The sequence below is a fragment of the Lissotriton helveticus genome, chromosome 5_1, assembly GCF_964261635.1.
Source record: "Lissotriton helveticus chromosome 5_1, aLisHel1.1, whole genome shotgun sequence".
Lineage (NCBI taxonomy): Eukaryota > Metazoa > Chordata > Amphibia > Caudata > Salamandridae > Lissotriton > Lissotriton helveticus.
In genome coordinates this window covers 310,777,847-310,788,290 of record NC_136065.1, presented here as the reverse complement: position 1 = coordinate 310,788,290, position 10,444 = coordinate 310,777,847, and positions in this window count along the sequence as shown.

The following is a 10,444-nucleotide window of genomic DNA, read 5'->3' as shown; positions in this document are numbered from 1 at the left end:
AAATACCGATTCTGTAAATGCAGATGTAGCTGGCACATGTCAGAGTGCCACAGGGCTTTAAGAATCGGTATTTTACCACCCAATCCAATTGGGTGGTAAAATACCGAATCCAGGTGTGCATGCACATGTGTGCATGCACACCTGTGCCATGTGACACACAGACATAAGGGCATGTCTGTGTGCCACATGGCGCACATGCCTATTTTTGGGGTGCCAGAGGGTGTCAAAGTGACACCCCCTGCACCCTTGCAAAAATCGGTATTTACCGATTCTGTAATTACAGAATCGGTATTGCCCATTGATTCCTATGGGCTGCAAGGCCCATAGGAATCAATGGGCAATACCGAATCGGTATTTACAGAATCGGTAAATACCGAATCTTAACGATTTGGTATTTACCGACCCTGAAATACCTACATCTCCCCCCCTCTATTTTACCACCTCTTAAATACCGATTCGGTGTGAATAGGTATTTAAGAGGTGGTAAATTAAAATTACCTACATCTGGCCCTTAGTGCCTTCATATTGGGAATTGAAAGTGTGTATTGTGCCAATCTGTATCCAAGGAGATTGTGAGGTGAACAGCAGCTCCCTTACTACCCTCTGCACACCAGTTTCAGGCTAAGTGATTGGGTCAGTCACCTCAGCAGGCCTTCCTCCTCCCCTCACACCTTGCACAGCTCTTTAAGTTTAAGGTCACATGCACTTAGAATAATATTTATTGGTTGTAGCACATACATTTTGATTCGCTCCCAAGGCTAGGATTTTTACTGAACCTAGGGCTTGGGTTTCGATTGGTTGATAGGGCTAGGGTTCAAATCTGCTTCTAAGGATAGAGTTTCTATTGTACCTAGGCTTTGGGTTTTGATTGTTGATTAGGCTACTGTTCTGATTGGCTCCCAGGGGTAGGGTTTCTATTGGACCAAAGCTTGGATTCTGATTGGTCAATGGGACTAGGGCTATGATCAGTGGCTAGGGCTTACATTGCACGTAGGTCTTAGGTTCAGATTGGTCGATAGGGCTAGGGCTGTGAGTGGTACCTGGTGGCTAGGGTTCCTATTGGACATAGAGTGTAGGGCTATAGTTCCCATTAGCACAAGGTCCCCTCATCCTTAGGGCTATTCGACCCTAGGGATCAGCTGTGGTATAACAACATTTCAGCCCCCCCTGCAAAGTACATGGAAGTGACCTCCACGCTCCGGACCCAGTCAGGGGCCCTCAGGACAGGGGCCAGTGCACAGTGCCAGAGCAGGCCCCGCTGGAGCTCGGGTGGCCCACCGCAGGGGTTGTTGGCACACCACTTGGACTCAAGGTGAAGGGCAACAGGTTAAGAGTGTTGCCTGGAAAGGGCCTAAGGCCAGAAACTCTTTCATCTTCACCATGGATTAATAACCATTTAGACCACAATATTGAAAAGATAGAGAATATGATCTGTGGACAATGGCAGAAGAACCAGCCTACCGCTGTATGGCCTAAGGAACTTAAAGCCCGTCCAGTAACATCAAAAGAAGTTACAAACCATGGATTCCGACCTGTCCTTGATACCGCATGCTCACGTCACAAAGAGTGCCTAATGCACAATTAAAACACTATGTCGCATCTTTCCATACCATATACACGAACATAAACCGGAAGCCATCCTCACACTTGTAATCTCCAAGCTTCATTATGCCAATAGCCTATACTTTGGTGCACCAGCATTTGTCATACACAAAATACAACGTACCCAAGATGCTGCCGCAAGACTTCTTCTCCGCCTTCACCCAAGAGAATGCTTGACTCCAGTCCTACAATCGCTCCACAGGGTACCTATAGCTAGAAGGGCAATGTTTAAGGCACTCTGCAATGTCCACAGAGACCCCGACGGAAAAGGACTGCTATACATACATACAAGTTAAATTCAAGCAAAACAAAACAGACATAACACAGCGCACCAGGCTGGCACCACTTATCTTACCACCTTACCATAAGAAATCCGTAGGAGGCACTGTTTTTTAGTACATCACGTCACACTCTATAAATCACTACAAGCCAACATTAGAAGCACCCAGGAGCATATATACTTCCGAAGACAGTTGAAAACATGGCTATTTCCTAGTTAACTGCACCACCCACATCCCGGCAACAGAGCCTGGCAAACTGCTTTCAATATTCAGGTGAGCTAAGAAGGTTTACTTGTGATTCGCCGTGGCATTATAGTTATGTACTTGCATATAGAGAAGTTATGGCACACAATAATACCAAAGACCATAATACACCGCGATCTGCAACAAATGATAGCTTATACCCCTTAAAGTCACGTAACACCTATCTGCTATGATGGTTGTCCATCACCAGCACTGTACAGTAAAATAAAAGCCATCACCAAATGAATAGGCTTCGAATAACTAAAGGGATCTGTCACACATTGCTGGACAATTTGGATGACTTTAATATAGCCCACCACTGCAGGTCCCAAATATGTATACAATTTGACTGCTTCTTTACATTTCACAAAGACACTGAGATCTAGGATAATATAAAAAATGCACACAATAGTAAAAATCCCAAACTAACAGATCATTCCACTTCTCTCTTCCTCCAGCCATGTCAGCTTAGGACCACAACTAGACACAACATCTGGACAACCCAGTGCACTAACCAGCTAAGCAGACTGTATCATTTGAAATACCATTAAGGGACCTGCAGAGCTTTTTCATACATAAAAAACAAAAAACTGCACGTATGTCTCTCACACTTCATAATTCAACACACTGCTATGTGCTGTGTGCCATTAAGCACTTCGATGGGCATCACACACGACTTGGAAACACTTCCCACATGGGATCAAGACAAAGGCAACCTCCTTACAACAACACACACTACATGGTGTAGGGTGCTAGGCATGTTGGCAAGCGCATTAGCGCCCCCCCATAGAAGTTGTGAGCGGTATATAAATACTGCAATACAATAATATTATTTATCTTCATTGAGAAGTATTTAATAGTGCAAGATTTTTAGACATGAACTGAGAAACGAATAGTTTTCTTACCTGTCGGTGTAGTTTTGCAGCTTGAAGATCTTTCTGTATTCACTATGCTGTGCATTATTCCTCGGCCTTGTGGTTGGGTCCGGATTTGTAGTCTTTTCTTTGTGTTTTTTTTTTTTCGTAGCCCAGGTGGGCGTCGGCGTCACACCTCCTTGGGTGCATTTCCAGTGACGTCGGCATGCTTCCTGCGGGAGCTCCCACTCTTGGGTGCCATATTCGGGTTCTTTTTTTTCCGTGTTTCTTTCGTTTCCGAAGTAATGGCAATGTTCTATTTAGGTGATATTTTACAGCTTTGTACTTTTAAAAGTCCTTTTTTTTTTTTTTTTTTTTTTATTAACCACCTCTTCTCTCTCCAGCCTCATCTTTCTGGCGGAGTTGGGTGGGTTCACTAGTGAATCCAGAAAGATCTTCAAGCTGCAAAACTACACCGACCGGTAAGAAAACTATTAGTTTTGCAGCGTGAATCTTTCTGGATTCACTATGCTGTGCATAGATTTTGTAGCGGTTTCTCATTTCTGTGGCGGCTGGGTGGAAGATGAGCGTTGGTTATTGAATATGTGCTGGAGCACCCTTTGTCCGACTTGTGCTTCCTTGTTCATCTGTATATCCACACAGTAGTGCTTCGTGAACGTGTGCACTGAAGCCCATGTTGCCGCCAGGCATATGTCTTGTATGGGTGTGTTAGCCAGCTATTTTTCCTAGTGGAGTGGGCACGTGTCCCCTCTGCTAGCTCTTGTCCTGCACGTTTGTGGCAGAGTTGAATTGTTTGTGCGATCCATCGTGCAATAGTCTCTTTGGTTACTGCCTTGCCCATGAAACTGTTGGCGAATGACACAAAGAACTGTTTTGTTTTCCTGTGTCCCTTCGTCCTCTCAATTTAGTGCATGACTGCCCTTCTGGCGTCCAGGGTGTGCAGGGCTCGCTCTGCGCTAGTGGTTGGTTTTTGGAAAAAACTCGGTATCTGTATAGACTGGTTCATGTGGAATTTGGACACCACCTTCGGCATGAAGTGTGGGTCAGTCCTTATCACAACCCTATCATTGTGTATTTGTATGTAGGGCTCTTGTAGCGTCAGCGCCTGAAGCTCGCTTACTCTGCGTAAGGACGTTATTGCAACCAGAAAGGCTGTTTTCATAGTTAGCATCTTTAGGGAGGCCTTGTGAAGTGGTTCAAAGGGTTATTTCATGAGTATCGTTAGGACTATGTTCAAGTTCCATGCAGGTGGCGGCACCCGCTTGGGTGGTGCGATCCTTTTCGCTCCTTCCAGGAATCTCTTCACCACCTGTGATGTGAAGAAACTCCTGCACGTTTCTCCCCTTGTGTAGGCGACTATCGCTGCCAAGTGAACTCTTAACGAGGATGAGCTAAGGTTCTTCTCCAGCAAGTGCGTCAGGTACTTTAGCACTGTGGAGTCCTTCTTCATTTTATTGTGAAATCTTTCTTTTCTGCACCACATTGTGAATCTTTTCCATTTCGCAACGTAGCACTTCCGAGTGCTGGGCCTTCGTGCCTCCCGAAGGACCCTCAGGGTGCTTTCTGGCAGTCTCAAATGTGCGAACTCTATGTCCTCAGGAGCCATGCTACTAGGCTCAGGCTCTCTGGCTCTGGGTGTAGCACCTCTCCGTTCTGCATGGAGAGTAGGTCTTTCCTCCTGCCGAATCTGTGGGGTGCACACTGTGTCATCTCCATGATCTGCGAGTACCATGTCTGTCTGGCCCACTGTGGCACGACCAGTATCAGGGCCATGTTGCTCGCTCTGCACTTGCTCAGCACTCTGGGCTTCAGTGGTATCGGGGGAAAAGCGTAAGCAAATGTCCTTGACCAGTCTATCCATAGGGCATTCCCCAGGGACCCCTCCTCGGGCTGTCTAGATGCCAAGTTTTGGCATTTTGCATTCCGGCGTGTGGCAAACAGGTCCACTGATGGTGTTCCACATCTGTCGAACAGCCACCTTGTTTCTTGAGCATTGAGCTCTCAATCGTGGGATGCCGATGTCTGTCTGCTGAGCCAGTCTGCCTGTATGTTGTCCTTCCCTGGTAGGTGTATGGCTAGCAGGTCTATCTTGAGAGGGATGGCCCATCTCCATATCTCCTGCGCCAGCGTTGAAAGCGTGGCTGACTGTGTGCCACCCTGCTTGTTGATGTAGAACATCGCGGTGCTGTTGTCTGTTTGTAGCAACACCTTGTGCTTGTACAGTCTTGTTTGGAAAGCTTTCAGTGCAAGGAAGATTGTCTTCAATTCTAGGTAATTGATGTGCTTTGTCGCATCTGCTGGCGTCCACAGACCCCTCACCTTGAGCTCCTCCATGTGAGCGCCCCATCCCTTCAGGGATGCGTCTGTGGTGATGGTCACTGTTGGCGTTGGGGGCGTTAGAGGCTTTCCCCTTGTTATGTTCTCCATGGTCCACCACGTCATCTCCTTCTGCACTGCGTGCGTCACAACCACTAGATCCTCCCAACCGCCTGTAGCTTGTGGCCATTGCTCCTGTAGCCATTCTTGAATGGGTCTCATGTGGAGACGTACATTTGGTACCAGGTGGATGCATGATGCCATCATGCCCATGATCTTGCTCGCAGTCCTCACTGTCCGAGCTTGTCCCTTCCGGTAGAGGCGAGTTTCCTTCACCAGCGCCCTCGCCCTCTTCTCGCTGGGGAACACCTTGCCCTGTAAGGTGTTGATCTGTGCCCCCAGGAAGATCTTCACTTGTTCCGGCTCCATTGATGATTTCTTCCAATGGATGGAGAACCCCAGGCTTATGAGCGTGCTCGTCACTGTCTGTGCGTGCTGCTTGCATTTCTGGTATGAGTTTGCTTTCACCAGCCAGTCGTCCAGGTAGGGGTATACGTGTATTCCCTGCCTTCGTAGGTGCGCTGCGACTGCTGCGAGGCACTTTGTGAAGACCCTTGGTGCCGATTTCAGCCCGAAGGCTAGTGTCGTGAACTGGTAGTGGCTTTCTCCGATGGTGAACCTGAGCATATGCTTGTGCTTTCTGTTCATTGGGATGTGCAGGTAGGCGTCCTTGAGGTCTATTGTGACCATGAAGTCCCCGATCTGCAGTTGCGGGAGCACCTCTTGCAGGGAGGTCATTTTGAATTTTTACGTTCTTATGAATTTGTTCAGGAACCTTAGGTCCAGAATGGGTCTCATTGTCTCATCTACTTTTGGTACCAGGAAGTACGTTGAGTATATTCCTTTGTTTCTTTCCTTGAAGGGTACCCGTTCTGTGGCCTGCTTCTGCAGGAGTTCTTTTGCTTCTTCCTGAAGGCGCTCTAGCTGTTTGCTTGCTAGTGGCTTTCTTTTTGGTTTTCTGCTTGTTGGCCTCCCCTCCAACTCTATGCAGTATCCGAATTGGATGATGTTGAGGATCCATTTGTCTGATGTGATTTCTCTCCATTCTTGGAGGTAAAATCTTAGTCTTCCTCCCACTGCTGTTATGTGGTCGTAGATGTCTGGCTTGTCTTGACCCCTCTGTACGTGCTGCCCCCTGGGATCTTTTCTGTGGGCGGGCATACAGAGTTTTTTGAAGTCACTTAGAGGCAAGCTACTGTCCCCCTCTTCTATTCTGTCCACGTCCATTTCCTCTCCCTCGAAAGGACTGGCCTCTTTGTTGGTACTGCCAGGACTGCTTCTGCTGACCCTGCGAGTCTGCCTGGTGCGTTTGTTGGAAAGCCTGGTGTGATGTACCTGGCTGGTTTCCACCTCTCCCGCCAGGCCTCCTTGACGGGGTGCCCCTTTTGTTGCCTCTGAACTGCAATGCTCCCATGGACCTTGCTGTTTCGTTATCCTTTTTTAGTTGACTCAGCTTCTCATCAACTGTTGTTCCGAAAAGCGTATCGCCGTTGAACGGTGTGTTCAGGATGCTGTGTTGCACCTCGGGTTTGAAACCTGAAATCCTGAGCCAGGCGTGTCTTCTTTCAGTGACACCCATCATCATGAGCCTGCTGAAGGTGTCTGCTCCATCCAGGGCCGTCTTGAGGCAAGAATTTGCCACGTTCTTCCCTTCTTCAACCAGTTTTTCGGCCTTCTGCCTGCCATCCTGGGGCAGGTCCTTCACCAACTGCCCCAGCTCCTCCATGATCTGGTACATGTGCCTGTTTATCAGGGCGTTGGAATTAGCCATGCGCCAGTGGGTCGCGGTATTCCGTTCGATCCTTCTGCCCACCAGATCCATCCTCTTGCTCTCCTTATCCGGTGGTGGTCCAGAAGTAGTGGGCACGTTAGCCCTCTTTCTTGCTGTGGCCGTGATAATGGAGTCTGCGGAGACCGTGCCCTGAATGTAGGGTGGGTCCTTTGAGGAATGTTTGTATTTCTTTTCTGTTCTGGGAGTTACAGCTTTGCATGTTGCGGGTTCCCTGAATGCCTCCTTCCCCTGAGCCAAGACGCTGTCGAGCATTGGTAGGTACTGGCTCCTTGTTTGTGTGGGGAGCAATGTCTCTAGAAGGAAGTCTGCTTTCTGCTTCTCTTCGTCGAGCTTGAGTTTGAAAGCTGCTGCGGAAGACTTTATCACCGCGTTGTAGGCCCCGATGTCGTCCGGCGGCGAGGGCCTCGAGGGATATGTGTCGACCGCCTCCTCTGGGCTGTCGGTGTCGACATCTAGGTAATCCACCTCCTGTAAGTCCGAGGGGGCCGACTTGGCGTCTGTCCTGCTGTCCTCTTCCTCCCCATAGTTGTAACTATAGTAGGGACACTCGTCATCTTCCTGGTCGTCGACCACCTCGACGTCCGGGTCTTGTTCCTCGGCGACCTCGTCTTCCTCCTCGACCACCTCCACCACTGGTGGCTTGGTCTTGTGTTGAATCGTGAAGGTTTTCATCTTTGCGTCGAATTCTTTCTTCCGCTGCAAGATGTTTTCCATTTCGGCCTTGAGGCACCTTCTCTTTTTCTCCATCTCGGCTGCGTGTTCCGGGTCGGATGGTTCGGCCGCTCTTTTCGGCGGTTGGCTCGGCGCCGTGCTTTTCGGTGCCGGAGGCTTTGACGCCGAACCGGGTTTCGGGTCTCTGGTCGGCGTCGGTGCTTTAGGGTCCTTCTCCCTCGGCCTCGATCGATCCTTTTCGGGGACGATTTTCGACGACTTTTGCTGTTCAACAGCTCTCGGCGCCGGGGACTTCTTCTCAGAGGGTCCGCTGGGCCTGTGAGTAGTCGCGGGCGCCAGGTGTTTTGGCGCCGGCGCTTTTGGGGCCTTGCCCTCGTTTTTTCGAGACTCAGAGTCTCTCGGGTTCTTGGGGGCCGGAGAGTCTCCTACCTTATCAGAAGTCTTGGTGTAATCGGTCTCTACGACCGTGTAGCTTCGTCTTCGGCGGCATCGTTGTCCTCTTCCTCGGAGGACATCCCCAGCTCGTGGAGGGATGGAGTCGGGGCCTTCCCCTGCAGGGTGGCGTGCACAACCCTCTGTCTCTCTCTCACACGAAGGGTCTTCAGGGTGAAGGCGTAGCAGGCGTTGCAGTCCTCGCTTCCGTGATTTACCGGTAGGCAAAGGTTGCAAACCGGGTGCTGGTCCTTCTGCGCGTACTTGTGGTGGAATTTACGGCAGAACTTGAACGGCGTGTTGTCCCTCATCGAGCGCTCAGGGCCTCCCTGGTCGCGTGTTCGTCGACGTTCGTCGAAGACCTCGATGAATTCTCCTTCTCCTTTGCTGGTTCTTGGTCGATGAAGTCTCCTGGAGTCTTCAGATGATTTTTCTTTCCAATTTCTGTATTTTCCTTCTTCTTTCTCCAAAAATGTCTGGAGCCCAAACGGGAACGATCCAGACCCGACCGTGGGAAAAAAGAATCTGAAGATGGCGCCCAAGAGTGCGAGCTCCCGCAGGAAGCATGCCGACGTCACCGGAAATGACCCAAGGAGGTGTGACGCCGACGCCCACCTGGGCTACGAAAAAAAAAAAAAAAAAGAAGAAAAGACTACGAATCCAGACCAAACCACAAGACCGCGGAATAATGCACAGCATAGTGAATCCAGAAAGATTCACGCTGCAAAACATTACTGCCCCCGCTTTGATGACAATGCTATTAGTGTATTAAGAGGCAAGTCATAGGTGCAGCCTAGATTCTTATTATATATGAAGCAACATTATAGGCTATAAAATCGAATCGAACACAAGAGGTTTTTGTACAGAGCACATCTTGAACCCACATATTTGAAAATGCTCTAATATGTGTCAAAAGTAAAAAGGAGACTGAAATAAAGCATGTGCCAAGATCACACAAATTGGTTACGCAAGGAATCTGGGATTGAGCCAGATTTTCCAGTTTCATAATGTGCAATATGTACACTAGATGAGTATCTCTTTCTGACATCAAAGGTTAATGCTTTCCTGTTAATTCTTGGAGGATGAGATTAGAGCCGGTATCAAGCAGAATCTGCATTTTATTTTTGGCTGTTATACATGGCGCCACCCTCACCCAAGAACATAAGAGCGCTTCATAACAGACAAAAACTACATTACACATTTTTTTCTGGCAAACAGATTACAAGATGCTCAGCCAGGATTCAAACTTGCTTCCCTGTGCTATATGTTCGGCAGCTGTAGCCACGGGGACACACCCCCTCTCCTGACAGCTTGGCTCATTCAGGGATCCAAGGATCTCGAGCTGAGCTAGAGCCAGGTCTTTCAGTGGCTCGCCCACCTGTAGTAAGGATTACAGATTAGATGCCTCTTCCCCGTAACCATATTTCACAGAAGACCAATCAGCTAGCTTAGGAGAAAATGTGCAATTGTTCATTTTATTTTTCCACTTTCCTCTTTCTTTTACCACGAGGAAAATATTTTTAAATGTGGAGGAGTCCCTTGGAGTTTTTCTGCAGCCCCTCAATTAATTTACGTTTGCCAAGGACCTCTGGGTCTGTTTGGCCCTTCCTGTGAATAATTCATATGCGAAAAATGCAAGAGTTTACCTGATTATACATTACCACTGTGTGGTGCTTAACCGGACGAAGAGTCTCACTAGCTTATCACATTGAAGAGATCTATTGACCATAGGTTTCCATGTTTAAAGCAGTTGTAATGATCAATCTACGAGGCAGTAAACAGTGATTTTCTTATGTAAAGTTAACTTTAATATGGTAATAAACTCAAATTTGGCCTTGGGACTGTAATAATAAATGTGTGAATGTGTTTATTATCAATGTATTACTGGACCACATTTTCATTGCCATCATGCATGCAGACACACAAAAACATTGTTGCCCACTTCTATTTTTTTCCTACTTTCTTTCATTCGTTTTTTTATTTCAATCATTTGTTTCTTTGTGAGAACCATAAGCAATCTACACCTACCACCCCCTGCTCAAATGAAAATGTTGACTACTTATCAAAAATGCAAAGCTTTCTGGGTTCACCCATGGGTTTCACACCTGTTTCTCCCACAAACCACAAGTAGGAAGAAACTGCAAAACTAGGAAATAATGACTACCATTTGG